The 27,872-nt window shown below is 44.0% G+C and overlaps 1 protein-coding gene across 5 annotated transcripts in view; it reads left to right on the top strand.

Moving 5' to 3' along the window:
• LOC309857393 (mitochondrial ornithine transporter 1-like) overlaps positions 1–27,872 on the top strand; it is a 58,539-nt gene that overhangs the window by 15,618 nt on the left and 15,049 nt on the right. For 4 of the 5 annotated variants that reach the window (XM_082750109.1, XM_082750108.1, XM_082750110.1 and 1 more), the window contains exons 1-2: positions 12,935–12,994; positions 15,151–15,275. The gene's annotated coding sequence lies outside the window, so the exon portion shown is untranslated. Of the gene's footprint in view, positions 1–12,934; positions 12,995–15,150; positions 15,276–27,872 lie in introns of those variants that run through there. The other variant, XR_014307680.1, reaches the window with a different exon arrangement.

Here is a 27,872-nt window from a genome sequence, read left to right on the forward strand (position 1 = left end):
GAACACCAGCTATTGTTCAAGATCAGCAATGTTCGATAAAACTTTTAGTGAGGGGTGCCTGGGTAGTTAACTGCCCCAGGCAGTTAACCATTGGATCCTGATCTCAGCTCAGGTCTTGATCTCATGGTTGTGAATTCAAGGCCCGACCTGGGCTCCATGGAGCCTACTTAAAACAAACAAACAGACAAACAAATAAACAAAAACTTTCAGTGATAGTGAAATCTTCCATACCTGTCCTGCCCCATATGGGAGCCACTAGCCATATGTGGGTATTAAGTACTAAATGTGTCGAGGGCAACTGAAGCAATGAATTTACTTTATTTCCTTGTAAGTTCAAGTTAAGCAGCCATATGTAGTGATGGGCTACCACAATGTATCATTTCAGAGGCCAGGAAACAGTTAAAAGCAAAGATCCTCGATCTTGCCAGTTTACATTTTGGGGTGAAGACAGAGGTGAGAGGAAAAGAGAAAGATAGTAAATAAGAGACATAATACTTAAGTGGATTATATAGCGTGTGATACGCTGCAGAAAATTAAAAAGTACAGCACAGTCAACAGAGGCTAGTTTGCATTTTGAAATAGAGTGGTCACACCAATCATAAAACTTCCTCATCCTTTGGTTAGGATAATTTGATTCAATTCAATTCCTACTCCAACTTCTCTCCTTCTCTCTTCCCTTTCCTCTTGTGAGTTCAGCTCCTCCAAGATGGGGCAGGAAGGGGACAGGAAAGTCAGGCTTGCCTTTTGCATGGGCCCTGCTCTGGGTCCATCTGATGCTGGTGGTCTCTGCCCAGATGTGGCTCTTCAGAGACTATGCTGTGGGGTTCTCTAGGGCAGAGTGTGCAGGTTTTCCCTGGCTCCCTCCAAGCTGGAGTGCTCCTCTCAGACAAGGGCAGTGGCTTCTGCTGTGGTTAGCCTACCCCAAAATCCCTCTTCAGGCAATAGATCATCTCCTTTGGCTCCATGCAATCTGTGCCCTCTTTAATACCCACCACCTGGTACCCCGACCTCCCACCACCCCCGCCACTTCAAACCCCTCAGATTGTTTTTCAGAGTCCATAGTCTCTCATGATTCACCTCCCCTTCCAATTTACCCCAACTCCCTTCTCCTCTCTAACACCCCTTGTCCTCCATGATATTTGTTATGCTCCACAAATAAGTGAAACCATATGATAATTGACTCTCTCTGCTTGACTTATTTCACTCAGCATAATCTCTTCCAGTCCCGTCCATGTTGCTACAAAAGTTGGGTATTCATCCTTTCTGATGGAGGCATAATACTCCATAGTGTATATGGACCACATCTTCCTTATCCATTCGTCCATTGAAGGGTATCTTGGTTCTTTTCACAGTTTGGCGACCAGCAGCCCCCAGGCTCCTCCCTTCCTGTCACATGGGGCCATGAGACTGGCTGAGAGCCCTGATGTCCTTCACCAGACCACTAGACTTTCAAACCAGTAGGGTAAGCCTTTCCACCTTCAGAAATCTCTGAGAAACAGGCATCAGTCCTTAGGTCCATGAGACCTTTGCACTCTGGCTGCCCCAATAAACACACCAAGCCCTCCCGTGCTTGACTCTGCCTGGACAGTTAACTGCACCATGGAGGACATGGACTTGGTAGCTCACAGTCTGCCGACTGGGAAGAGAGCCAAACATATTCCTCTCAATGTAAAAAAAGTATATTATTGAAGTGCAGTTGACATGCAATGTTATATTAGAGCGGGAGAGAGAGAAGCAGGCTTCCAGGTGAGCAGAGAGCCCGATGTGGGGCTCGATCCCAGGACCCTGGGATCAGGACCTGAGCCAAAGACAGATGCTTAACAACTGAGCCACCCAGGCACCCTGGAGCCTACCTTTTTAAAAAGCTTAAAAAGATAAAAACAAGCGCAATTTTTAACCATATATTAAATGATCCGTCTATGTAACATCCCTAAATATAAAAGCTTCCTTTTTTGGTTGTCTTGTTTGGTTCACTAAAAGGGATCCTTCCCAGGAGGATAGACTTCAAATCTTCCATTGACCACAATGACCAAAATATCTATGAGAAGAAGAAAGATCTAAGAACTGTAGGGCTGAGGCAGTCTAGCATCATAATTGCCAAGACAACTCTTTTGTAGTGACCAAAGGAGGAACTGTTCCTCCTGATATTATGGAGAAGTTATACATTAAGTTCTGCCTCCCCCAAATGGCAATTGTTCAAGCTGAATTAAGTGCTTATTGACTCTGAAAATTGGAAGGGATATATCTGACTGGTGTTGGATGTGAACATAAGAGATGAAAAGAACCTAAACAAGAAAATTTATTCATATATTTCTGATAAGTTTGCACTTCTAAGAAAATAGGACCAATTGTAAGTAGATTTTGCAGCTTCTAATGATCACAAAAGAAAAAAGAAGGCAAAGAAAATGGGCCTTTAGAATTCTTATTTAAAAATATTTATAAAATACTTGTAATGCTTATGATGATTAATCTGGTAAGTGTATAAGATCTGCAAAGTTGGTAATGTTTTGATCTGTTTTATCATAGGGCAGATTATTGTTCATTCTGGCTCTCAAGCCATATTTAAAAAAAAATTTTTTTTCGATTTATTTATTTTTAGAAAAACAGTATTCATTATTTTTTCACCACACCCAGTGCTCCATGCAATCTGTGCCCTCTTTAATACCCACCACCTGGTACCCCGACCTCCCACCACCCCCGCCACTTCAAACCCCTCAGATTGTTTTTCAGAGTCCATAGTCTCTCATGATTCCCCTCCCCTTCCAATTTACCCCAACTCCCTTCTCCTCTCTAACACCCCTTGTCCTCCATGATATTTGTTATGCTCCACAAATAAGTGAAACCATATGATAATTGACTCTCTCTGCTTGACTTATTTCACTCAGCATAATCTCTTCCAGTCCCGTCCATGTTGCTACAAAAGTTGGGTATTCATCCTTTCTGATGGAGGCATAATACTCCATAGTGTATATGGACCACATCTTCCTTATCCATTCGTCCATTGAAGGGTATCTTGGTTCTTTCCACAGTTTGGTGACCAGGGCCATTGCTGCTATAAACATTGGGGTACAGATGGCCCTTCTTTTCCCTACATCTGTATCTTTGAGGTAAATACCCCGGAGTGCAATTGCAGGGTCATAGAGAAGTTCTATTTTTAATTTCTTGAGGAATCTCCACACTGTTCTGCAAAGAGGCTGCACCAACTTGCATTCCCACCAACAGTGTAAGAGGGTTCTCCTTTCTCTACATCCTCTCCAACACATGTTGTTTCCTGTTTTGTTAATTTTGGCCATTCTAACTGGTGTAAGGTGATATCTCAATGTGGTTTTAATTTGAATATCCCTGAGGGCTAATGATGATGAACATTTTTTCATGTGTCTGATAGCCATTTGTATGTCTTGATTGGAGAAGTGTCTGTTGAGATCTTCTTCCCATTTTTTGATATGTTTGTCTGTTTCGTGTGTGTTGCGTTTGAGGAGTTCATTATAGAACCTGGATATCAACCTTCAAGCCATATTTTATAACCATTTTCAAAGATGGTTTTGTTGTTGCATCTAAAAGAAAACATCATTGAAAAATGGGGAGGTGGCATTAAGAGTTAGTAATGGAATAGTTTCGTATCTAAACACGTTAGCTTTTAGAAAAGTATTCATTGCAAATAGGCCTTGTTGTGGGGAAAGAAGACCATAGACTCCTACAACGTTCACACTGGTGAATTGGAAGATGAGGATATAATCCAACAAATTGATTGCCATGATGCATTTTTTTAAAAGATTTTTATTTATGTATTTGACAGAGAGAGATCACAAGTAGGCAGAGAGGCAGGCAGAGAGAGATGAGCAAGCAGGCTCCCTGCTGAGCAGAGAGCCCGATGTGGGGCTCAATCCCAGGACCCTGAGATCATGACCTGAGCCGAAGGCAGAGGGTTAACCCACTGAGCCACCCAGGCGCCTCAATGATTCATTTTTTAAAAAGATTTTATTTATTTGAGAGAGAGAGTACACAAGCAGGGGAAAGGGGTGGAGGGAGAGGGAGAGGAGGACTCCATGCTGAGCAGGGAGCCTGACATGGGGCTCAATCCCAGGACCTCACGATCATGACCTGAGCCAAAGGCAGGTGCTTTACCAACTGAGCCATCCAATTGCCCTCAATGATTCTTTTTGTTTAAAAAAAGTTTATTTATTTATTTTAGAGAGAGTGTGCAACCATGACAGTGGTGGGCGGGGGCAGAGGGGGAGGAAGAGAGTCTCAGGCAGTTGTGGGAGAGAAGACCATAGGTACCTACAAAGGCCATACTGGTAAATTGTAAGACAATGGTGCAACCAACAAATTTATTGCGATGACTCATTCTTTTTTAAGGTTTTATTTATTTATTTAAGAGAGAGAGAGAGCGAGCGAGCATGTGTGCACCATAATGGTGGGGGATGGGGGTGGGTGAGGGGTAGTAGATGAGGGAAAGATCCTCAAGCAGAGTCCGTACTGAGCACAGAGCCTGAAGTAGGGCCCCACCTCGTGATGCTGAGATCATGACCTGAGCTGAAATTAAGAGCTGGACACTTAGCTGACTGAGCTGCCCAGGCGTCTCTCACAAGGATTCTTATTGACAGCACCTAAAACCCACTGTGGGCAAAGCTGGGGCCAGAGGAGGAATAAGTCAGAGTTCTTGCGCCTCAGCAAGGGACACAGAGTAGATTCTACTATAGGGGCCCTGAGGGCTCAGCGGGTGGCTCCTCCCACCCATCTAGTGGAATTTTCCAGCGCTCTCAGCTTTATACCCCCACCTCCCCTGCACAGAGCCAGACTTCTATGGTTCCCCAAATGAGTTGTACCTTTGTACATGCAGTCTTCTCTGTTTAAAAAAAAAAAAAAAAAGCCCAATTAGAATCATTTGCCAACACCCACCCCCACCTCCGCCCCAAGAAACCCTGATTTAATTACAGTTTCAATGTATCCCAGGAATGCGATGTTTTAACAGTCAATATGAAATTTCCTGATCAGCCCTAGTGAGGTTATTTCCATGATAATTCCTGCCATTCTCTTTCCCCATAAAGAAGCTGACCTGGCCTGAAACAATCCTTTCTTTTCTTTGGCAAATAACTTCTAGCTCCATCCTCCTTCCTCTGAAAACCATCCATTTTGCACAGCTCCTTTCAGCTTCTCTCTGTTTGCTGGATGGTATGCTGCCCGGTTCATGAATTACTTAATAAAACCAATTAGGTCTTCAAATTCACTTGGCCGAATTTTGTTTTGTAACACCCCTGATGGGAATTCTCAGCCTGCCTCCAGGGGACATGTGTCGTGTTTTCTGGCTGCTTGGCATTGTCTTACAGCCCTGCCTACATCTGGGGAGTTCTACCAAGGAAACTTGTCTGTTTTTTTTTTTTTTAAGATTTTATTTATTTATTTGACAGACAGAGATGACAAGCAGGCACAGGGGCAGGCAGAGAGAGAGGAGGAAGCAGGTTCCCTGCCAAGCAGAAAGCCTGATGTGGGGCTGGATCCCAAGACCCTGAGATCATGACCTGAGCTGAAGGCAGCGGCTTTAACCCACTGAGCCACCCAGGTGCCCCGTAAACTTGTCTTTTAAGACAAGCCAGAAATCTCACGTTCACAGCCCCCTTTGCAGACCAGAGTCCAGGCGCCTGACTCACGCTCCTTCCATCAGCTGCCTCTGTGTGATTTATTGTTTTGGAAAGGAGCAAAACAAGGCAGTGGCCATGGCATGGCAGTGACTTCTCTGGCCAGGCTGGTAACGAAGGTGCCCGGCTGGGAAGAGCAGCAGTTAGGATGCAGAGGCCCTGGTACGAAAGCAACAGTAGTACAGACCATAACATCTAGAAGCTCTGAAGTAGTTGCAGCATGGTTTCCATGGCTCAGCAGTTCTGCAGCAGGCTTGGAGACCCTTGCAAGAAGTTCTTTGGGGAGCTCCATTGGCTCATTCAGCAAACACGGAAGTCACCCAGCATCCTTGTAATCTTTCCTTTTGTGCTCCAGAGTTGGCTTCTGTTGATTGCAAGTAAGAGTTCTGAGTGATACATCAACAGCTTTCCTCCCTTAAGAAAGGGCCACTTGTCTTTCAAACCCCACCCCAGCATGGGGTACCCTAGGGACTTCCCTTGCAACTCACTTTTCTGTCCCCTATTCATTCCTTTCTCTGGGATGCCACACTACCCGCCCCCCTCTGCAGCAAGCCCTCACCAAATTTTAATTATCTGTTTCTTCCTCCTTTACCTGGACTGAAGTTTCTCTGAGGCTAGCCATGGTGTCTTTCATTTCTGTATTTTCAGCACTCAGCACAGGCTGGTGCAGAGCCCATCAGTGATCAATGAAAGTTCCTTATTGATAGGAATCAATGAACAGACATGTTTGGGAGAACAACAGATAATGAAAGGGCTTTTGAGGCGCCTGTGTCTAATACAGGCCTTGGTAAATAGTAGGGGGATTTCGACAGGCACAAATGGTTGGGACTGTCCATTTGCCGTCCATATTGACATGCAATCTGTTTTCCTGTGCTAGCGTGTGCTTTGAACAATCCGTCTACGATCATTAACTCTAGGAGTTGATGAAGTGCTTTCATTCCAACTCATAAGAATTTGTCCCGAATAGAACTTTCACTTGGGGACTTCAATCACTCCTCACTTGTAGCCAATTTCCCGACGACCCACGACTGTTAAGCGTGTCGGGCTTCTTGCTGTTTCAGTCGATGTTTGGAGGCCATGGCTCCTCTGCTCCTCGTTACCACATGCGGCAGCGGGAGTTTTCTGTTTTGATTCATCAGGCAGTTCTGTTCAGCAATGGCTTCTGAGCCTTAACTAGGTATGTCCGCCGGTTGTGAGGGACTCATGGCTGAAGCAAGCAGTCTCGATATGGTACGGAAGTCTCTCGTAGGCTAGGAATTCTAGCACGGACTGCATGTCTGCTGTCCATGCATGAAACATGGAAGGAGAGCCTGGAAGGCTTTCCATCTTCCGCGGGTTGGAAAGCTTGCTCAACTAACCAGCCGCCGCCCCCTCGTGTGTCTGCCTGAGCCTGTGGGGCTGGACTGAGCACAGCAGCTTGAGTTCCAGATGTCAGAGGAAAAGCCCTTTCTTTTCACTTCTGGGATGAGCTCTCTGTGCTTATTTGTTGCTGAAATGCTCCAGCTTTAAAATGTAGACGTTAAGGTGAAACCCTCTTTAGTTTTAAGCATATGCTGCCTGCGGCTAGAGCACAGGGATGGACTCACTGCAGAGTTGAGTTCTATGTGGGGCTGGGGCACCCTGGGCTTCCCTTGACTTTCCTTGGGTTCCCTTCTCAGCAGTCTGGATGAACCCTGGTCAGAGAAGTCTGGTTTGTCCCTGCTGGGCCTCAGAGGCAGGGAATTCATCATCACACTTTTCCTCTGTGTTCCCTCTATCTGTTTTTGTATTTGAAAGTGTAAAATAAAATCTGAATTAGATGGGGGTGGGCAGTGAGGACAGGGGTTCAGAGGTCAGCAAGAAGGGTCTTAGGTGGTTGGAGTTATTTGAGCTGTAAGCCTATGTGTTCCCAGTTCTAAGTGTCTACTTCATAAGATGTTGTGATTACGAAATGGGAAAGTGCACAATGCTTGGTCATAAGCACTCCATAAATGGAATTTGTCTAGTACCTATTTTAGACAGTAAGAGCGCCACTCAAATGCATCCCCTTCTCTGAAGACTCTTCTGACCACACAACTAGGATGCATTTATTCTCTGAGCTGCCATAACACATTGCCCGTGTGTCTTTCATAAAGTTGTCATGCAATCTGCTTTTTAAAAGTGATTATATCCTTAGGAATCTTACCCTATGCTTAATATGCTGTGGGGGACATTCCTGATTACCTAACAAAACCATGCTTCCCCCTAAGTCCCCTCCAGGTCTGCAGTGGTGATGTCTCAGGAAAGGTAGGCATCTCCTACAGTCCCAAGGAGGTAAGTCATCATTGGTCAAAACCAGGTATCGGCAAACCACAACCTGCTAGCCAGATCTGGCCTGCCGTTTTTCTCTTTTCTTTTCTTCTCTTTTTTCTTTCTCTTTTCCTTTTTGTTTCCCTTTTCTTCCCTTCTCCTTCCTTCCTTCCTTTTCTTCCTTTTAAAGAATTTTTTATTCATTTCTTTGAGAGAGAGAGTGACAAAAAAGCATGCACAAGTGGCAGGGAGTGGCAGACGGAGAGGGATCCCAGGACTCTGGGATCATGACCTGAGCTGAAGGCAGATGTTTAACTGGCTGAGCCACCAAGCACCCCATGGCCTGCCATTTCTTTTTGTAGGGTCATAAGCCATACAAAAAGAAAAAAAATATTTTTTTAACAGTTTTAAAATTCTGAAAAAATAAAATCAAATGATATTTTGTAACAGGTAAAAATTATATGAAATTCAAATTTCAATGCTCATAGATAAAAGTTTTATTGGAACACAACCATATTTACCTCTTTACCATGTCTGTGGCTGTTTTTATTTAGAACAGCAGAGCTGAGTAGGTGTGACAAAGATTGCATGCCCTGCAAAATATTTACTAAAATATTTACTAGCTGGTTGGTCCTTTTCAGAAGTTTGCAGACCCCTATTCTAAACCAAATATGATAACTCCATTCTTTTCCCAGTGTTTATGTTTGGGCAAGCATGAGACTCAAGTTCTGGGCTAGTGGAATACAAGGGGAAGTGTGCCAGGGGACTTCTGGGAAATATTTTTTTGTGTGTAATAAAAAAGATATGGAGAAGTCTTCCTTCCTGGCCTTAGATGTTACATGTGAGGATGTGATAGAGCTGTGTTAGCCACTTTGTGATCATGAGGGAAAAGTCAAGAGAATCATAGAGAAGTTGACTCATATACTTTTGGGCTGTTGAATTAACCAACCCTGGAAATTTCTATTTCTAGATTTCTTTTTATATTCAAAATAAATATGTGAAGAGTTGTGCATCCTGTTATTTGCAGCCAAACAACCCTAAAGTATATGATTTAAGAAAATATTTTTAAAAATTATGTCATAGTATTTCCTTTTATTGATGATCCATTAAATTTTACCCATTTGCGGGCATTTCTCCTAAGTCCTTGCTACTATAAATGATGTCTTTAAAAATATAGGTATATTACAAATTCAAATCTAAGGCTTATGAAATATACAGCTCAGCTCATTTTTTTTTCTTGCTCGTACCATTAAAAAGTTGTCAAGGAAAAGACAAAAGAAAATGACCTCCTTCATTTTTATTTTATTTATTTATTTATTTTGTAAAGATTTTATTTATTTATTTGACAGACAGAGATCACAAGTACGCAGAGAGGTAAAGAGAGAGAGGAGGAAGCAGGCTCCCTGCTGAGCAGAGAGCCCAATGCGGGACTCCATCCCAGGACCCCGAGATCATGACCTGAGCCGAAGGCAGTGGCTTAACCCACTGAGCCACCCAGGCGCCCCCATTTTTATTTTTTTTTAAAGATTTTATTTATTTAATAGACAGAGAGAGAGACAGCTTGAGAGGGAATTCAAGCAGGGGAAGGGGCAGAGGGAGAAGCAGGCCTCCTGCTAAACAGGGAGCCTGATGTGGGGCTCAATCCCAGAACCCTGAACCCTGGGATCATGACCCTAGCCAAAGGCATATGTTTTTTTTTTTTTTTTAGATTTTTATTTATTTGACAGAGATCACAAGTAGGCATAGAGGCAGGCATAGAGAGAGGGAGAAGCAGGCACCCCGCTGAGCAGAGAGCCTGATGCAGGGCTTGATGCAAGGCTTGATCCCAGGACCCTGGGGCCATGACCTGAGCTGAAGGCAGAGGCTTTAACCCACTGAGCCACCCAGGTGCCCCCCCCCCAAAGGCAGATGCTTAATGACTAAGCCAACCAAGTGCCCCAAGCAATCCCCTTTAAAACATTGTCTTAAGAACTCTTTAATGGGATAGAAAATACTCCCTTATTCCACACTGGTGACAAAAATCCAAATCCATGCTTATTTCAAATACAAACTCTACCTCATTCCAAAAAAGATTTGAGAGAGTTTCCAATAAAGGTTACATCAACAGTCAACAATATTCAATGGGAGTTGTGTGATCAAAGCATTTTTTTCTTTTTTCTCATTAATTAAAAGTATTGAATCAGAGATGATTTAAGTTTTGAATTATTTACAACTCCAATTAACACTTTGTTAAGACACATCCACATGGTATTAGGGCCAAAATACTCCAAGTGATGAAATTATATCCCCATTTTTGTATCATTAACTAGTGCATTGTGAAATACTGTTGAAGCAGCAAAGGCTCACTTTTTCATGTTAGCCACTCTGTCCCCCACCTTTGACCTACGTCACATCTGCCCCTTCATCACATAATCGGCTATACTAATGTCCCTGGATTGCGTAGTCCCAAGTGTAGCAAACAACTTCCTGGAGCACAGGGGTCAGTGCATTGACTCGCCTGCTGTTTGGAACCCAGATCTGAAATGCCATTGGGTTAACCTACCTATACTGACGGCAGTAATGCAGGACTCTGTAAAGTCCTGTTCTCGAGGCCATCAGATGCCTGGGGAATTACCCTTAGAACAAAGTTTGAGTGGACACCAAGAAGGTGATTTTGCAATTAGTTCTCTGAGCTTCTGTGAGATGTTAAGCTTTTCAACATCTTATATTTCTCTATTCCTAATGCAGCAAAAACAGAAAGAGCCACTCCTGTGAGGGAGTTTAAGCTGCCAAGGTGAATTTATAAAATGTGAAGGGAGGTCTATTTCAGGAGAAAGAACTGGTTCCTGCAACTCTCTTGCTTTTAAAAGGAAGCTTCTGGGAAGTTAGGGCCATGAACTTCAGACTTGAACAGAACTCTGCGGAGTTCCAGCTCTTTCATTAGTACTTATATAACTTTGGGCAAGTGACTTGGCCTCTGAGTATCCCATCCTTCACCAACATCATTGGTGCCAGGCAGGGTGTGAAGCACCAGGATACAGCAAGCAAGACAACAGGACAGAGGCAAATGGATTAGGGTTTTTGCAAAAAAGTAACTTTGCTAATTGGGGGTTAAAAATTTGCACAAATGTTTCCTGGTTATTTGTGAGTTTACACATAAACTGAGGCTAAGGTTGTTGAGGAAATGTGAGGGAAAAAAGAAACGTAGCAGGAGTGGTGAGAGTCTGGAGCAGCTTTTGTGAGAGTAGGAGAAGGGACTCAAGGGAGACAACACAAAGAATAGGGTTGGCTGGCTGCCCTATGAGGGCGTGACAGTGACCTGGAGTAGAGCCTGCCCTCCCGATGGTGGTGGATGGCGCCAGCTGGCTCCCAGAGCAGCAGTGGCCCTTGGTGTGGATTGCCCCAGCAGGATCACGGAGATCAGAGGCCGTGATGCAGTTGCGGGAAGGCTGGGGTTTGAAAAGGTTAAATGGTTCACTAAAGGTCACCCAGATTTTTACATAAGCATCCTGGCTCCAACTCCTGTGCTCTTTCCAGTCTGTACCTGCAGACTGGCTCTGTCCTTAATAAGGTTTCCTTTAGTCTCAAGTTTCTAGCTTGCTAAAGCCACTGGACCAGGGGATACTGAAAGTCCTTGAGTCCTCTAGAATGTTGTAATGGTAGATTTTGCTCCTGAGTCTGCTTCCCACCAGTTAGGTCACAAGTCCCCTTGGGCAAGTATTTCAAACTCCCTGGCTTGTTTTCTGTAATTAAGTTTCAGAAATTTGACTTCTAAAGTGCTGATTTTGGGAACCTGGGTGGCTCAGTGGGTTAAGCCTCTGCCTTTGGCTCAGGTCATGGTCTCAGGGTCCTGGGATAGAGTCCCACATCCAGCTCTCCACTCAGCAGGGAGCCTGTCCCTGCCTCTCCCTACTTGTGATCTCTCTCGATGTGTCAAATAAACAAACAAAATCTTAAAAAAAAAAAAAATAAAGTTCTGATTTTGTGAAAAGTCAGTTTGTGCTGTTTTTCTGAGTGTCCCCATTTACCAGGAGCGCTGATGGCTTCACAGCGCCTCCTACCTATGGAAAGTCTGTTCAGTTGTACCTTCAAGTTAAGCACTTGCACTAACACAAGTCAAGGGGTATATTTAAGTCTCCCCTCCCCCCATCACTTAAGTGATATTGTCAGTCATCCAACACCGCAATCAAACAGGGCAAAAACAAATTGTAAAAGGAAAAGATTGCACAGTTTAAGGAAGAAAATGCAATATAGAAAATGAAAATAAATGCATGAAGACTGAGCCAAAGAAATCCGAAGGCCACGACTGAGTTATATGGAGCAGCTAGCTGTCAGTAACAGACTCAGAGCTTTCCAGTTGAGTGGGTGTTAGCTCTCTGTCTTAGCGAACTGGAGAAAATTCCTTTACTGGCCATATACAAGATTCTTTGAATAGTGCTTTGAGAGCCACAGAGGTAGCCTATAACTCATTAGGAACTGAAAGATCAGAGAAGCCCGATTTAGAGCCAGTTTTCATCGGTGGGTGGGACCTTCTCCAATGTCCTAGGCGAGGATGGATTTCCTTGAGGTAGGCAAAATAGGGAACGTTTGTTTTGTGGGGTTTTTTCTCTGGCAATAAGCGAATATATTTTTCATCACCACGCCTCCCGTACTTCTGTAGCCAAATATAAAATAGAGACCTTGAGTCCCAGCACGGTTCACCAGCCCAAAGACTTCAGTAGGTCCTTCCAACACCCCCAACCCCGCCCTGAGTTCCAGCTGGGGTCGAGCCTCTCCGGAGTCCTCCGGGAACCTGGACGAAGGGAAGCAACTCCGGGGGCCCGGGCTCCCTGTCCTCCAGGTCCTCCAGCTCGCGGGCGCGCGGGCCGGGGGTCCCGTGACCTGCGCGGGGCCGAGTGCGCCGCCTAAGCCGAGGACTTCCGCTTCCCCGCGCCGGCCCCGCGCTGCCAGCCCCCGGCCGCAGGGGAGCTCCGGGCCCCGGGGGCCGCCGCCCTTTGCGCTCCCCCGCGGGTGGGAGGGGCGGAGGGCCGGCCCGCGGCGGACGCGGGTGTTAAGCGGCTGCCCCGGCGGCGCAGCCAGAGCAGCACGCGCGGCCAACTGTCCTGGCGGTGAGCGCAGCACCACAACCGCCGCTCCGGGGGCGGCCGGAGGGAGCGGGGCGCGAGCGGGCCTATGCGGGGGGGCGGGGCAACCTTACCGGGCAGCCGGCGGGCTTCTGGGGTCCGCGGCCCGCGCGCCGTCCACGCGCCCAGGTCGTTAGGGGCGCCGAGGGCCGGGGCTCGCCGGACACTCCGGGGCTCCGCGGCCTCCTTTCCGTAGAGTCACCTGCCGGGAAGGGTGTCCTCTTTGCCCCGCGGAGTGTCATCAGGCCTCTGGGCACCGCGCCGCCCGTGCCCGGGCCCGAGTGGGGGCGGTTATGAATGGGAGACTCTTGCAGGTTGTTGGGCTGGAGTCCGAGGACGAGAAAGCGGGAAGCAGTCTCCCTCGCGGGTCCTGTGCCCCCGGGATCCGGAGCCTCGGAGCGCGATTGCCTGGCCGGCGTGTTAGCGGGCAGACGGGCCGGCATCGCAGCGCCTTGGGTCCGGCTCTAGTCCTGGGCGGAGGGCGGCCGGGCTCGCTTGAGCCTGTGCTGCAGTCTTCTCATGCTTGGTGTTGGGCGGTGGAGCAGGGGGCCTCAGAGCGTTCTCCCAGGCGAGAGACTAATTTCCCCCCAGAACAGAAGGCTGTGTGGCTGGCGATGTTGTTTCTCTCTCCTGGAGTCGGACCCACCTGTGCTTGCAGGAGAGGTAAAGGGGCGCGAAAAGGATTCAGCTTTTTAACTGGCTCAAGACTGAGTTTTAACGTTTGCTGACCAGTCTTGCCTCCCCCAAACCGAATGTATTTTTCCAGACTTCTTGAAGCCACCTTCTTAAACACACAATAATTTGAGTCAGTTGCTGAGTTAATCTGTTAGTTCACATCACTGTTTATTTAGTGTTTTAGCAATTCTATGAGTCTCTACTTGTGGGATTTGATGCGTTTAAGTTTGACTTACCAGAGGGGGTTAAATTCACAGCGATGACACATAGTAGGATCTGTGCCTTTCTTATAAACTAAGAAATGTTGGCACCCCAAGAATTCAACCGACAGAGAAGCCACATGGGTTAGGCCCTGTGTGACTCTCCCCGCTTGCCTTCAATTTTCCTTGAAAATGCAGGGTTCGGTGCTTGTTTTTTGCATTTCTTTTTGGTCAGGTTGGAATACTCTGGAATTAAGCATTGCTCGGTAGGCACAGACCCAAAAGGCAAGACTTGAGTCCTCTGACTACTTGTATGACCTTGGAAAAGCTTTTGCTTTGTGGCCTCAGTTTTCCATCTGGAAAAGGAAGAGATTGGATTAAGACCCTCATAGCCTTCTCTAGGTACAGGATGGCCACAACCTCGTCAACTGTAGTTACTGATACTGCCTCTCCTGTCCTATCAATACCGTAAAATGCATGTCTTGTCTGTTTCACTTAGTTGCTTTTTCAAGTCCAGTACTATGCTTTTGTGGTTGCTGGTTTTAAATTTTTTTTTTTTTTTTGCAAAGAAGGAAGATTCTTGGTGTCTGATCATTCACAACAGGCGTCAAGTGGTTAAAAAAGACTTCTTAGTGGATAAAATGATTTTCCGCTGTTGTTTAGGTCCACGTTGGCATTCATTAATAACTCAGCTGGCCCACCACCCTCCAAGAGGTGGCCTGGTGGGAGCACAAAGGTCTTTAGTGTGATGAATAAAAATTGTTCTTTGGTATTGACGGATAAGTCACTTATTTAGTTTGAAAACCACACAGAATAGGTTGCTGAATTGATTATCTTGATATTAGTGTTAATGAGCCACCTTTCCTTTTTAATAAAAATCTGTATTTTTATATTTTTAAAGCCAATTTCTCTGTTAGTTGATTTTTGTCTAACAAGAGGAGTAGACTCTAGTTTTGCCAAACTTTTTAAGCTCTAGCCCAAACATGCTGAAACATGCATGAAAATTTCATGGGGACATGGTGGGCGAGTAGAAGGCAGGCCAATTGCTAAGCTGCACTGATACCTTGACTGCCTTTTTCTTTCTTCCTTCCTTCCTTCCTTCCTTCCTTCCTTCCTTTTTTTTTTCTTTTCTTTCTTTTTTTTTTTTTTTTCAAAAGGGAGAACTGATCTCCCAGCTCTCAGAGGTTGAGGTCCCAGTAAGCAGGCAGCAGTTCTAGAGAAAGACTGCAGAGGCTTCACTGATGGTGAGCTCTGGTCTCCTTTCAGGGATATGAGACACCTGTCATAAGCTCTGGAGAGTTGCCTTCCACAGAGACCAGCAGAGGAGTGGGCCAACATGAAGTCCAGTCCTGCCATCCAAGCTGCCATTGACCTCACAGCGGGGGCTGCAGGTAATTCCAGGGGAAACCCATCCTCTAGTCTTGGAGTACCTGCTACAAGTGGGATCCAATGAAGGGGTGGTGAAAATACTGCTTTTGCAACTCCCAGAAGCAACATGCTTTCTCCTTGGAGGGAATCCATGTAATCGAAGAGTAATATCGTCTTCGAAGAACGGCAGAAGGTAGAGCAGTTCCCTTACAATAAAACTCTGAGTGTGGGTGCAGGGTGGGAATGTCCTCAGTTCACAGCTGGAAAACCTCACAGCTCAGAGTTGAAGTCCTTTGTCCATTGTCACACAGCTGGCATGTGCAGGTGACGTGGGATTTCACTCTAAGCCTGGCAGTCTTCAGAGCCCTTGTAGTCCAGAATCCTACTATGCCGTCTGTCCAGGGAAGTCCTACTTACTATCCTTATTGCTGCCAAGGAAAGAAAGGAGGACACTCTTTAGAAATGTCTTTGGTAACTGAGGCTGATTTTTGATGGTTTCTAAAGCCCTAAAAAGAAAAGAGAGGCCCTCAGATTTGCCAGAGAAGAGTGGTCTGGGCAGGGGTTGAGCCCCAGGGCAGACTATGGCCTCAAAAGGCACAGGTAAATACTCCTGGGCAGTGCTTGCAACACACAGGCCAGTCTTTAGAAATATCACCTTTACTCAGCCTGAGAGCAGTAATTGGAAGTCTGTGCGTGGTGACTTGGTTCTCTAGGTTCCTGTGTTATTTTAGCGCCAGAGGAGTGCTGGGATGCTCCTATTTCCCAGATGAAACCCCTGGTTTACCCTTGCCCCTTACACTGATTCCCTTTTTTAAGAAGAAAAAAATTTTTTTATTAACATATAATGCATTATCAGCCCCAGGGGTACAGGTCTGTGAATCGCCAGGTTCTTACACTGATTCTTATAAGGGCCTCAGCTCCTGGGAGTGGAGAGGCCAGAGGGGTGAGTTGCCTTTTCTCCTCTTATCCAGTGGGTCCTCCCGGGTCAACAGATCAGGTGCAGCCAAGGGCCACCCTGGTCATCCCATCATTCCCTTAACTGTGAAAAAGAAGTTACAGTTTAGAGAACAAAGTATTTTCTCCTGAACCAAAGGTCGATGGAGGTAGGCTAATTGAGAAAGGCTATAGACCGAGCATTACAGACTGATAAGAAGTACAGGCACCAGCTCCCGGTTTAGAGACCACAGGAGTGTCCTGGCACAGGAGGAGGGGAAACTAAGCGTGGCCTAGGTGTCCACTGGCTTCTTGCCTGCTGAAGGCCTTGGGTCAGTCCGTACCAGCTGCAGCTGGTAACCCATGGTCCAACCAATGGCCCCATTCACCACTCCCACCCCCATGCCAACCCCCAGGCCACATTAGGATGACCCTGACCATGGGAACAGTGGACCCATTTGCCTGCCTCTGGCACCCTCTTAACGGTCCTGCAAATGCTCTGGGCTCAGTTTTTGTCTCCACCTTAGGGTGGTATTTAACCACAGGAGAGATCCTTAGCTTTTGGAATTAAGTGTCTGTCAGTCTGCCAAAGACGTAGAATCTGATGTGATCGAATTTTCTTTTTCCTGGAAAGGCATTTCTGTGTGGACAGGTATTTGGGTGTGACTTATGTGCTTTATAGTAAATTTTAAAGATACAGATAGCAGTTGTATTGTTGGGAGTCTGGTGTGTAAGGCATTGGGGCATGTTTTTTTAAAATATTACCATGTTTTGGGCCCATCTACATATGGCCTTTAATTCTCCTGATAAGTAGTTGGGATTTCTTCCTGCCCTGGTCTCAGGGGGTCACCCGTCACTGATGTAGCATGGCCCTGCAGCATCTGACTTTGGGGGACAACAGGCTCCTTGGCAGGGGTCCGTGCCAGGTGGACCTGGCAGGTGAGGGGTGAGAGGTGAGGGACTCGTTGGCTGGCAGGGGAGGCTTGTGTTCGTGACCTGAGAACTTCTACTGGGAGGCGCTTGGCATGCAAACGGGAAGCCAGAGCCCCCTTTGGATGGGTGGCAGTCCCCCAGTGTGGAGCTAGGAGGGCCTGCAGAGACCTTTGGCTCTGATGCTCACTGTATAGTGTAAAGGACACCCTGAGAGGCCGAGTGTATTTGCCCATGATTGTGCAGCTAGATGGTGTCCAGAGACAGGGCTAGGACGTTGGTTCCTTGGTTCCTTGACTGGTGCTGTTGTTTGGGTCTTTGTTTTAAAACTCCATAATGGTGGCTCCGTTGCTCAGGGGTTAGAGCACTGGTCTCGTAAAACTCCATAATGGGCAATGGCCCTCCTGGGGGTGGAGGTTAATTAATCTCAAGCCTCTGCTGCCAGCTGTCTGGATTGGGACATTGGGCCATCGTGGACTGAGGTGATCTCGGTGTAGTATACACATGTTATTTTCCGTGTCCCTCCTTTTCTTTGAAATAGACTTCCCCTGTCCAGCAGGTTTTAGGTCCAGTTCATCTGCTATAAAATGCTGGGAAGCTGGCACTGCCTGTCTGCTAGTGTAGGAGAAATTCCAGAAATTCCAAGCAGCTAGAATGGGGGAGGATTTGAAGAAGATAGGTCACTGTATAATGTTGAAATGAGACAGTGTGGAGCTCAAAAGTTAAATTTCTTCATGAGGAATCTTGGTCTCCCTTTAAAATATGGTAGGTTTTTTTTCTTCTTTCTTTTTTAAAAAATTTTTTAAATACAGTAGTATTTTGACCACTATAACTCGCTCCCCGTTTTGACTTTGTTGCTGTATGCCTTAACTAGCCTAGCTTCTCAATGTGACCTAGACCATTGATGTTTATTCTCTCGTGCCAAAATTCATGATTCTCTTGGCCATCTGGATGTCTTCTTTGGAAAAATGTCTATTCAGGTTTTCTGCCCATTTTTAAATCACAATGTTGAGTTATTTGTTGTTATTGTTGTATTGTGGTGTTGACTTACAGAAGTTCCTTATATGTATTGAATATTAACCCCTGGTCAGATGCATCATCTGCAAATATCGTCTCCTGATGCATCATTTGGAAATATCCCCTCCCATTCAGTAGGTTGTCTTTTTGTTTTGTTGATGGTTTCATTCACTCTGCAGAAGAGTTTTATTTTAGTGTAGTCCCAATAGTTTGCTTTTTTTCCCCCCTCACTTCAGGAGACCTATCTAGAAAACCGTTGCTAGGCCAGTGTCAGAAGTCTTACTGCCTATGTTTTCTTCAGTTTTATGGTTTAATGTTTGTGTTATGATCAGTTTTATGCAGTTTTATGGTTTCAGATCTCACATTTAGATCTTCAATCCATTTTGAGTTTATTTTTGTGGATGGTGGAAAAAAGTTTCATTCTTTTGAGTGTAGCTGTGCTGTTTTCCCAATACCATTTATAGAGGAGACTTTCTTTTCCATCATTGCATATGGCTGCTGCTTCTCTTGTGGAATAATTGACTCTATAAGTGTGGGTTTATTTCTGAAACTTTTTAGTTATTTGTTTTTAAAGATTTTATTTATTTATTTGACAGAGATCACAAGTAGGCAGAAAAGCAGGTAGAGAGAGAGGGAAACAGGCTCCCTGCTGAGCCGAGAGCCCGATGCGGGGCTTGATCCTGGGACCCTGGGATCATGACCTGAGCCAAAGGCAGAGGCTTAACCCACTGAGCCACCCAGGCATCCCTGAAAAATTTTTTTAAAAGATTTTATTTATTTGATAGAGAGAGAGAGAGAGAACACAAGCAGTGGGGAGTGGCAGGCAGAGGGAGAGTAGAGGCAGGCTCCTCACAGAACATAGGAAGCCTGATATGGGACTGGATCCCAGGATCCCGGGACCATAATCTGCAATCACCCAACAAACTGAGATACCCAGTGCCCAGTGTGAGTTTATTTCTGGGCCTCAATCCTGTTCTTTTGATTTATGTGTCTCTTTCTGTGGCAGTACTGTACTATTTTGATTACTACTGCTTCGTGGTGGTTTTTTTTGGGGGGGGGAGAAAGAAAAGGTTTAATATAAAGATTTAAGATTCACATCAATATAAATGATAAAGTTACCTTTCTCTTGATAAGAGCTCAACTTTTGCCTTTCTCGTTTTAACGTTTCTTGCCATATTTTTCCCTGTGTTTTTCTGTTACTTTCACCCCATCTCCTCCTGTCTATGATCGTATTGACGGATTCCCTCCATCTCCGCAGTAGTTTACACTCAATCTTTAGCAAAAGGCCAAGAGGTGATCCCCAGTAGTTTAGAAACTAGACTTGTACATAAGCTACAATGATTAAATTCATTTTAACACACTCTTTAACTTTACTAACATCTAGGTAGTATCCGTAACCTTCTTTTCCTATATTCCCCAAGAGCACTGTTAGCTGTTCATCTTCCTGAGTAGAAATGTGGCATTTTATTTTCCTGTTTTCCTTTTTTGATGTGGGAGAAAGATAATCTACATTTTGTGTATGTGTTTATAGTCACCCTAGATTGCTAAAGTATATCCTCCAGTGATTCTTTCAAAGAGGGTATGCAAGAAACAAACTGAATTCTTTCATATCCAAAAATGTCTTTGTTTTCCTTCAAAATAAAATGCCACTTTGGATGGATGTAGTATTCGAGGTTTACATGTTTTCCCCTGCAGAAATTTTATGTTACTGCCCCATTTCCTTCTAGCATCCAGAGTGTCCAGTAAGTCTGCTGTCAGTCTGATTCTTGTTCCTTTGTAGGTTCACGCTCCTCTTTCTGGAAGACTTTATGATTTTTTTTTTAACTTTTTATTTTTTATAAACATATATTTTTATCCCCAGGGGTACAGGTCTGTGAATCACCAGGTTTACACACTTCACAGCACTCACCAAAGCACATACCCTCCCCAATGTCCATAATCCCACCCCCTTCTCCCAAACCCCCTCCCCCCAGCAACCCTCAGTTTGTTTTGTGAGATTAAGAGTCACTTATGGTTTGTCTCCCTCCCAATCCCATCTTGTTTCATTTATTCTTCTCCTACCCACTTAAGCCTCCATGTTGCATCACCACTTCCTCATATCAGGGAGATCATATGATAGTTGTCTTTCTCTGCTTGACTTATTTCGCTAAGCATGATACGCTCTAGTTCCATCCATGTTGTCGCAAATGGCAAGATTTCATTTCTTTTGATGGCTGCATAGTATTCCATTGTGTATATATACCACATCTTCTTGATCCATTCATCTGTGGATGGACATCTAGGTTCTTTCCATAGTTTGGCTACTGTGGACATTGCTGCTATAAACATTCGGGTGCACGTGCCCCTTTGGATCACTACATTTGTATCTTTAGGGTAAATACCCAATAGTGCAATTGCTGGGTCATAGGGCAGTTCTATTTTCAACATTTTGAGGAACCTCCATGCTGTTTTCCAGAGTGGCTGCACCAGCTTGCATTCCCACCAACAGTGTAGGAGGGTTCCCCTTTCTCCGCATCCTCGCCAGCATCTGTCATTTCCTGACTTGTTGATTTTAGCCATTCTGACTGGTGTGAGGTGATATCTCATTGTGGTTTTGATTTGTATTTCCCTGATGCCGAGTGATATGGAGCACTTTGTCATGTGTCTGTTGGCCCTCTGGATGTCTTCTTTGCAGAAATGTCTGTTCATGTCCTCTGCCCATTTCTTGATTGGATTATTTGTTCTTTGGGGGTTGAGTTTGCTAAGTTCTTTATAGATTCTGGACACTAGTCCTTTATCTGATATGTCGTTTGCAAATATCTTCTCCCATTCTGTCAGTTGTCTTTTGATTTTGTTAACTGTTTCCTTTGCTGTGCAAAAGCTTTTGATCTTGATGAAATCCCAATAGTTCATTTTTTCCCTTGCTTCCCTTGCCTTTTGCGTTGTTCCTAGGAAGATGTTGCTGCGGCAGAGGTCGAAGAGGTTGCTGCCTGTGTTCTCCTCAAGGATTTTGATGGATTCCTTTCGCACATTGAGGTCCTTCATCCATTTTGAGTCTATTTTTGTGTGTGGTGTAAGGAAATGGTCCAATTTCATTTTTCTGCATGTGGCTGTCCAATTTTCCCAGCACCATTTATTGAAGAGGCTGTCTTTTTTCCATTGGACATTCTTTCCTGCTTTGTCGAAGATGAGCTGACCATAGATTTGAGGGTCTATTTCTGGGCTCTCTATTCTGTTCCATTGATCTATGTGTCTGTTTTTGTGCCAGTACCATGCTGTCTTGATGATGACAGCTTTGTAATAGAGCTTGAAGTCCGGAATTGTGATGCCACCAACGTTGGCTTCTTTTTCAATATCCCTTTGGCTATTCGAGGTCTTTTCTGGTTCCATATAAATTTTAGCATTATTTGTTCCATTTCTTTGAAAAAGATGGATGGTACTTTGATAGGAATTGCATTAAATGTGTAGATTGCTTTAGGTAGCATAGACATTTTCACAATATTTATTCTTCCAATCCAGGAGCATGGAACATTTTTCCATTTCTTTGTGTCTTCCTCAATTTCTTTCATGAGTACTTTATAGTTTTCTGAGTATAGATTCTGTGTCTCTTTGGTTAGGTTTATTCCTAGGTATCTTATGGTTTTGTATGCAATTGTAAATGGGATTGACTCCTTAATATCTCTTTATTCTGTCTTGCTGTTGGTGTAGAGAAATGCAACTGATTTCTGTACATTGATTTTATATCCTGACACTTTACTGAATTCCTGTATAAGTTCTAGCAGTTTTGGAGTGGAGTCTTTTGGGTTTTCCACATATAGTATCATATCATCTGCGAAGAGTGATAATTTGACTTCTTCTTTGCTGATTTGGATGCCTTTAATTTCCTTTTGTTGTCTGATTGCTGAGGCTAGGACCTCTAGTACTATGTTGAATAGCAGTGGTGATAAAGGACATCCCTGCCGTGTTCCTGACCTTAGTGGAAAAGCTTTCAGTTTTTCTCCATTGAGAATGATATTTGCAGTGGGTTTTTCATAGATGGCTTTGATGATATTGAGGTATGTGCCCTCTATCCCTACACTTTGAGGAGTTTTGATCAGGAAGGGATGCTGTACTTTGTCAAATGCTTTTTCAGCATCTATTGAGAGTATCATATGGTTCTTGTTCTTTCTTTTATTGATGTGTTGTATCACATTGACTGATTTGCGGATGTTGAACCAACCTTGCAGCCCTGGAATAAATCCCACTTGGTCGTGGTGAATAATCTTTTTAATGTACTGTTGAATCCTATTGGCTAGTATTTTGTTGAGTATTTTCGCATCTGTGTTCATCAAGGATATCGGTCTATAGCTCTCTTTTTTGGTGGGATCCTTGTCTGGTTTTGGGATCAAGGTGATGCTGGCCTCATAAAATGAGTTTGGAAGTTTTCCTTCCATTTCTATTTTTTGGAACAGTTTCAGGAGAATAGGAATTAGTTCTTCTTTAAATGTTTGGTAGAATTCCCCCGGGAAGCCATCTGGCCCTGGGCTTTTGTTTGTTTGGAGATTTTTAATGACTGTTTCAATCTCCTTACTGGTTAAGGGTCTGTTCAGGCTTTCTATTTCTTCCTGGTTCAGTTGTGGTAGTTTATATGTTTCTAGGAATGCATCCATTTCTTCCAGATTGTCAAATTTATTGCCGTAGTGTTGCTCATAGTATGTTCTTATAATAGTTTGTATTTCTTTGGTGTTCGTTGTGATCTCTCCTCTTTCATTCATGATTTTATTTATTTGGGTCATTTCTCTTTTCTTTTTGATAAGTTGGGCCAGGGGTTTATCAATTTTATTAATTCTTTCAAAGAACCAGCTCCTAGTTTCGTTGATTTGTTCTATTGTTTTTTTGGTTTCTATTTCATTGATTTCTGCTCTGATCTTTATGATTTCTCTTCTCCTGCTGGGCTTAGGGTTTCTTTCTTGTTCTCTCTCCAGCTCCTTTAGGTGTAGTGTTAGGTTGTGTACCTGAGACCTTTCTTGTTTCTTGAGAAGGGCTGTACTGCTATATATTTTCCTCTCAGGACTGCCTTTATTGTGTCCCACAGATTTTGAACCGTGGTATTTTCATTATCATTTGTTTCCATGATTTTTTTCAATTCTTCTTTAATTTCCCGGTTGACCCATTCATTCTTTAGAAGGATACTGTTTAGTCTCCATGTATTTGGGTTCTTTCCAAACTTCCTTTTGTGGTTGAGTTCTAGCTTTAGAGCATTGTGGTCTGAAAATATGCAGGGAATGATCCCAATCTTTTGATACCGGTTGAGTCCTGATTTAGGACCGAGGATGTGATCTATTCTGGAGAATGTTCCATGTGCACTAGAGAAGAATGTGTATTCTGTTGCTTTGGGATGAAATGTTCTGAATATATCTGTGATGTCCATCTGGTCCAGTGTGTCGTTTAAGGCCTTTATTTCCTTGCTGATCTTTTGCTTGGATGACCTGTCCATTTCAGTGAGGGGAGTGTTAAAGTCCCCTACTATTATTGTATTGTTGTTGATGTGTTTCTTTGATTTTGTTATTAATTGGTTTATATAGTTGGCTGCTCCCACGTTGGGGGCATAGATATTTAAAATTGTTAAATCTTCTTGTTGGACAGACCCTTTGAGTATGATATAGTGTCCTTCCTCATCTCTTATTATAGTTTTTGGCTTAAAATCTAATTGATCTGGTATAAGGATTGCCACTCCTGCTTTCTTCTGATGTCCATTAGCATGGTAAATTCTTTTCCACCCCCTCACTTTAAATCTGGAGGTGTCTTCGGTCTTAAAATGAGTTTCTTGGAGGCAACATATAGATGGGTTTTGTTTTTTTATCCATTCTGATACCCTGTGTCTTTTGACAGGGGCATTTAGCCCATTCACATTCAGGGTAACTATTGAGAGATATGAATTTAGTGCCATTGTATTGCCTGTAAGGTGACTGTTTCTGTATATGGTCTCTGTTCCTTTCTGATCTACCACTTGTAGGCTCTCTCTTTGCTTAGAGGACCCCTTTCAATATTTCCTGTAGAGCTGGTTTGGTATTTGCAAATTCTTTCAGTTGTTGTTTGTCCTGGAAGCTTTTAATCTCTCCTTCTATTTTCAATGATAGCCTAGCTGGATATAGTATTCTGGGCTGCATGTTTTTCTCGTTTAGTGCTCTAAAAATATCATGCCAGCTCTTTCTGGCCTGCCAGGTCTCTGTGGATAAGTCAGCTGCCAATCTAATATTTTTACCATTGTATGTTACAGACTTCTTTTCCCGGGCTGCTTTCAGGATTTTCTCTTTGTCACTGAGACTTGTAAATTTTACTATTAGGTGACGGGGTGTGGGCCTATTCTTATTGATTTTGAGGGGCGTTCTCTGAACCTCCTGAATTTTGATGCTCGTTCCCTTTGCCATATTGGGGAAATTCTCCCCAATAATTCTCTCCAGTATACCTTCTGCTCCCCTCTCTCTTTCTTCTTCTTCTGGAATCCCAATTATTCTAATGTTGTTTCGTCTTATGGTGTCACTTAATTCTCGAATTCTCCCCTCGTGGTCCAGTAGCTGTTTGTCCCTCTTTTGCTCAGCTTCTTTATTCTCTGTCATTTGGTCTTCTATATCACTAATTCTTTCTTCTGCCTCATTTATCCTAGCAGTGAGAGCCTCCATTTTTGATTGCACCTCATTAATAGCTTTTTTGATTTCAACTTGGTTAGATTTTAGTTCTTTTATTTCTCCAGAAAGGGCTTTTATATCTCTCGAGAGGGTTTCTCTAATATCTTCCATGCCTTTTTCGAGCCCGGCTAGAACCTTGAGAATTGTCATTCTGAACTCTAGATCTGACATATTACCAATGTCTGTATTGATTAGGTCCCTAGCCTTCGGTACTGCCTCTTGTTCTTTTTTTTGCGTTGAATTTTTACGTCTTGTCATTTTGGCCAGATAAGAGTAAATGAAGGGGCAATTAAAATACTAAAAGGGTGGCGACAACCCCAGGAAAATATGCTTTAACCAAATTAGAAGAGATCCAAAATTGTGAGTAGGGATAAAGGGGATAAAAAGAGGTTCAAAAAGAAAGAAAGAAAAAAAAAAAAGAAAAAAGAAAAGAAAAAAAAAAGAAAAGAAAAAAAAATTTTTAAAAAAAGAAAACACCTGAGAAAAATGTAAAAAAGAAAAAATATATATATTAGATAAACTAGTAAAAAATCTTTAAAAAAGAAAAAGGTAACAGTTAAAAAAAAAAAATTTTACCCGAAGGCGAGAAGAAAAAGAAAGAAAAAAAAAATGAAAAAGAAAAAATTAAATTAACTGCAAGACTAAAAAAAAATCACAGGAAAAAAGCCATGAGTTCCGTGCTTGGCTTTCTCCTCCTCTGGAATTCTGCTGCTCTCCTTGGTATTGAAACCGCACTCCTTGGTAGGTGAACTTGGTCTCGGCTGGATTTCTTGTTGATCTTCTGGAGAGGGGCCTGGTGTAGTGATTATCAAGTGTCTTTGCCCCAGGCGGAATTATACCTCCCTTACCCGGGGCCGGGGTGAGTAATCCGCTCGGGTTTGCTTTCAGGAGCTTTTGTTCCCTGAGCGCTTTCAGTAGAGTTCCGGAGGACGGGAACACAAATGGCGGTCTCCTGGTCTCCGGCCCAGAGGAGCCGAGAGCCCAGGGCCCCACTCCTCAGTGCGCCCTCAGAGAACAGCGCCCAGTTACTCCCGTCTGCCTGACCTCCGGCCGCGCTCCGAGCTCACCAAGCCTGCGATCGGTTCAAGGTAACACCAAGCTGTGAGCTTACTGTCGGCTCCGTCTCTGCAGTTGGCTTTCCCGTTCCAATACCCGCAAGCTCTGCGACACTTAGACACCCCCGATCCTTCTGTGACCCTGTGGGACCTGAGGCCACGCTGACCCCGCGTGGGCTTCGCCCCTGTTTAGCCTCTGGAGCGATGTCCCTCAGCGGAACAGACTTTTAAAAGTCCTGATTTTGTGCGCGGTTGCTCCGCCGCTTGCCAGGAGCCGGCCCCTCCCCCCGGGGTCTATCTTCCCGTCGCTTTGGATTCACTTCTCCGCCGGTCCTACCTTTCAGAAAGTGGTTGTTTTTCTGTTTCCAGAATTGCTGTTCTTCTTCTCTTCGATCTGCCGATGGATTTTCAGGTGTTTCCAATCTTTAGATAAGCTATCTAGCTGATCTCCGGCTCTGAAGCAGTCTCAGCTTGCTACTTCTCCGCCATCTTGACTCCTCCTCCAAGAAATAAACTTTTAACAATATGACTTTCCCTTATTTGTAGGTCGTGTATGCAGTGTTCAGGAACATGACAGTGCAAATTCCTCAACTATCATCTTTCCAGGCATTAGCATATTCAATTTTTACAGAGATCTAGAAGATATAAAACAGGCCCTTTCTCTTTGGCTCTTTGTAACTCCAGTAAGACTGACTGTGAAAGTGATGGGGTTTGGGAATATAGGTGAGGTTAGATGGGGTAAGTCTGGAGCTGATGGCCAAGAAGGGATTTATGATTTTTTTTATCCCTGGAATTCCCAGATATCTAGGAGTCTCTATTCATCAATCTTACTGAGTATTTGATAAGCACTGACAGTCTCAAGACTTGAATTTTTCTTGGCACCTGAGTGGCTCAGTTGGTTAAGCAACTGCCTTTGGCTCAAATCATGATCCTGGAGTCCTGAGATCCAGTCCCACGTCCCGCTCCCTGCTCAGAGGGGGTCTGTTTCTCCCTCTGACCCTCCCCCCTCTCATGCACTCTCTCTCTCTTAAATAAATAAAACCTTAGAAAAAAAGACTTGAATCTTTCTTTAGCTCTGGGAAGTTTTATTCCATTCTTAATTATTTCCTCTGCTTCATTCCCTTTATTATCTTTTCCGGGAATTCCTGTCAAATGGATGTTGGAGCTTCTGGATCTCTCCTCTATCTCTGGATCTTTCTTTATTATCTCTTTGGCCCTTTGCATTGTAACCTTAGAACATTCTTCATGTTGATCTTCTAGATCATTCCTTGTCTCTTCAAGTATGTCTCTTCTGCTATTCAGAGCATCTATGGAGTTATTTCGAAGACATCTGGATGATAATTTTTAATATTTCTAATCTCTTTTATCTCTTTGAAGTTATTAATCCACTTCTTCTAAAATTTTCTTCTCTTATATTATCTGTTTCTTTAGGTGTTGGCACCTTTGTTTGCAGAATTTTGTGTCTGTTTTCCTTCAAACTATGGTAATTCCTGATGGGAGTCAGGTGATTCCTCATGGGAGTACTGAAATTTGTACATAAATGCCTATTCTGCTTACCAGAACGTATCTCTAGTGACTTTGAGGGAGAAGCCAAACACAAGGTTAGACAGACTGTCCCAATTCCTTGATTTATGAGCATATCTGTTTCCTCTTTATTCTGGAGTTTTTGTTCCATCCAAGGTTTCACTAATTTTCATCTGAGTCCCAAGCCACATAATTTTTGCAATTTCTTTAAGTCCATTGGAGGCCTCTCTTTTCTCAGTCTGGAAGGCAAGTCTTTACATGTTCTACTTCAGAGTCCTCTCCTTCATCCCCCTATAAACCTACTTCCATTTCCGACCCTGAACTTTCTTCCTCCTCTGGCTCAGAATCTTCTACTTCTTTAGTTACAATAACCTCCAAGACATCTTTGGTCATTCCCTCAACTCCATGCTTCATATTTACCACAGTATGGCATTGGAAGATGGAATCCTTTCCTCACATTATTCCAAAGCCACCTCTTCTCCCTTCTTCCGCGCCTTCAAGCCTCCTTCCTCCC

Source organism: Mustela nivalis (genome assembly GCF_964662115.1).
Source record: "Mustela nivalis genome assembly, contig: HAP1_SCAFFOLD_688, whole genome shotgun sequence".
Lineage (NCBI taxonomy): Eukaryota > Metazoa > Chordata > Mammalia > Carnivora > Mustelidae > Mustela > Mustela nivalis.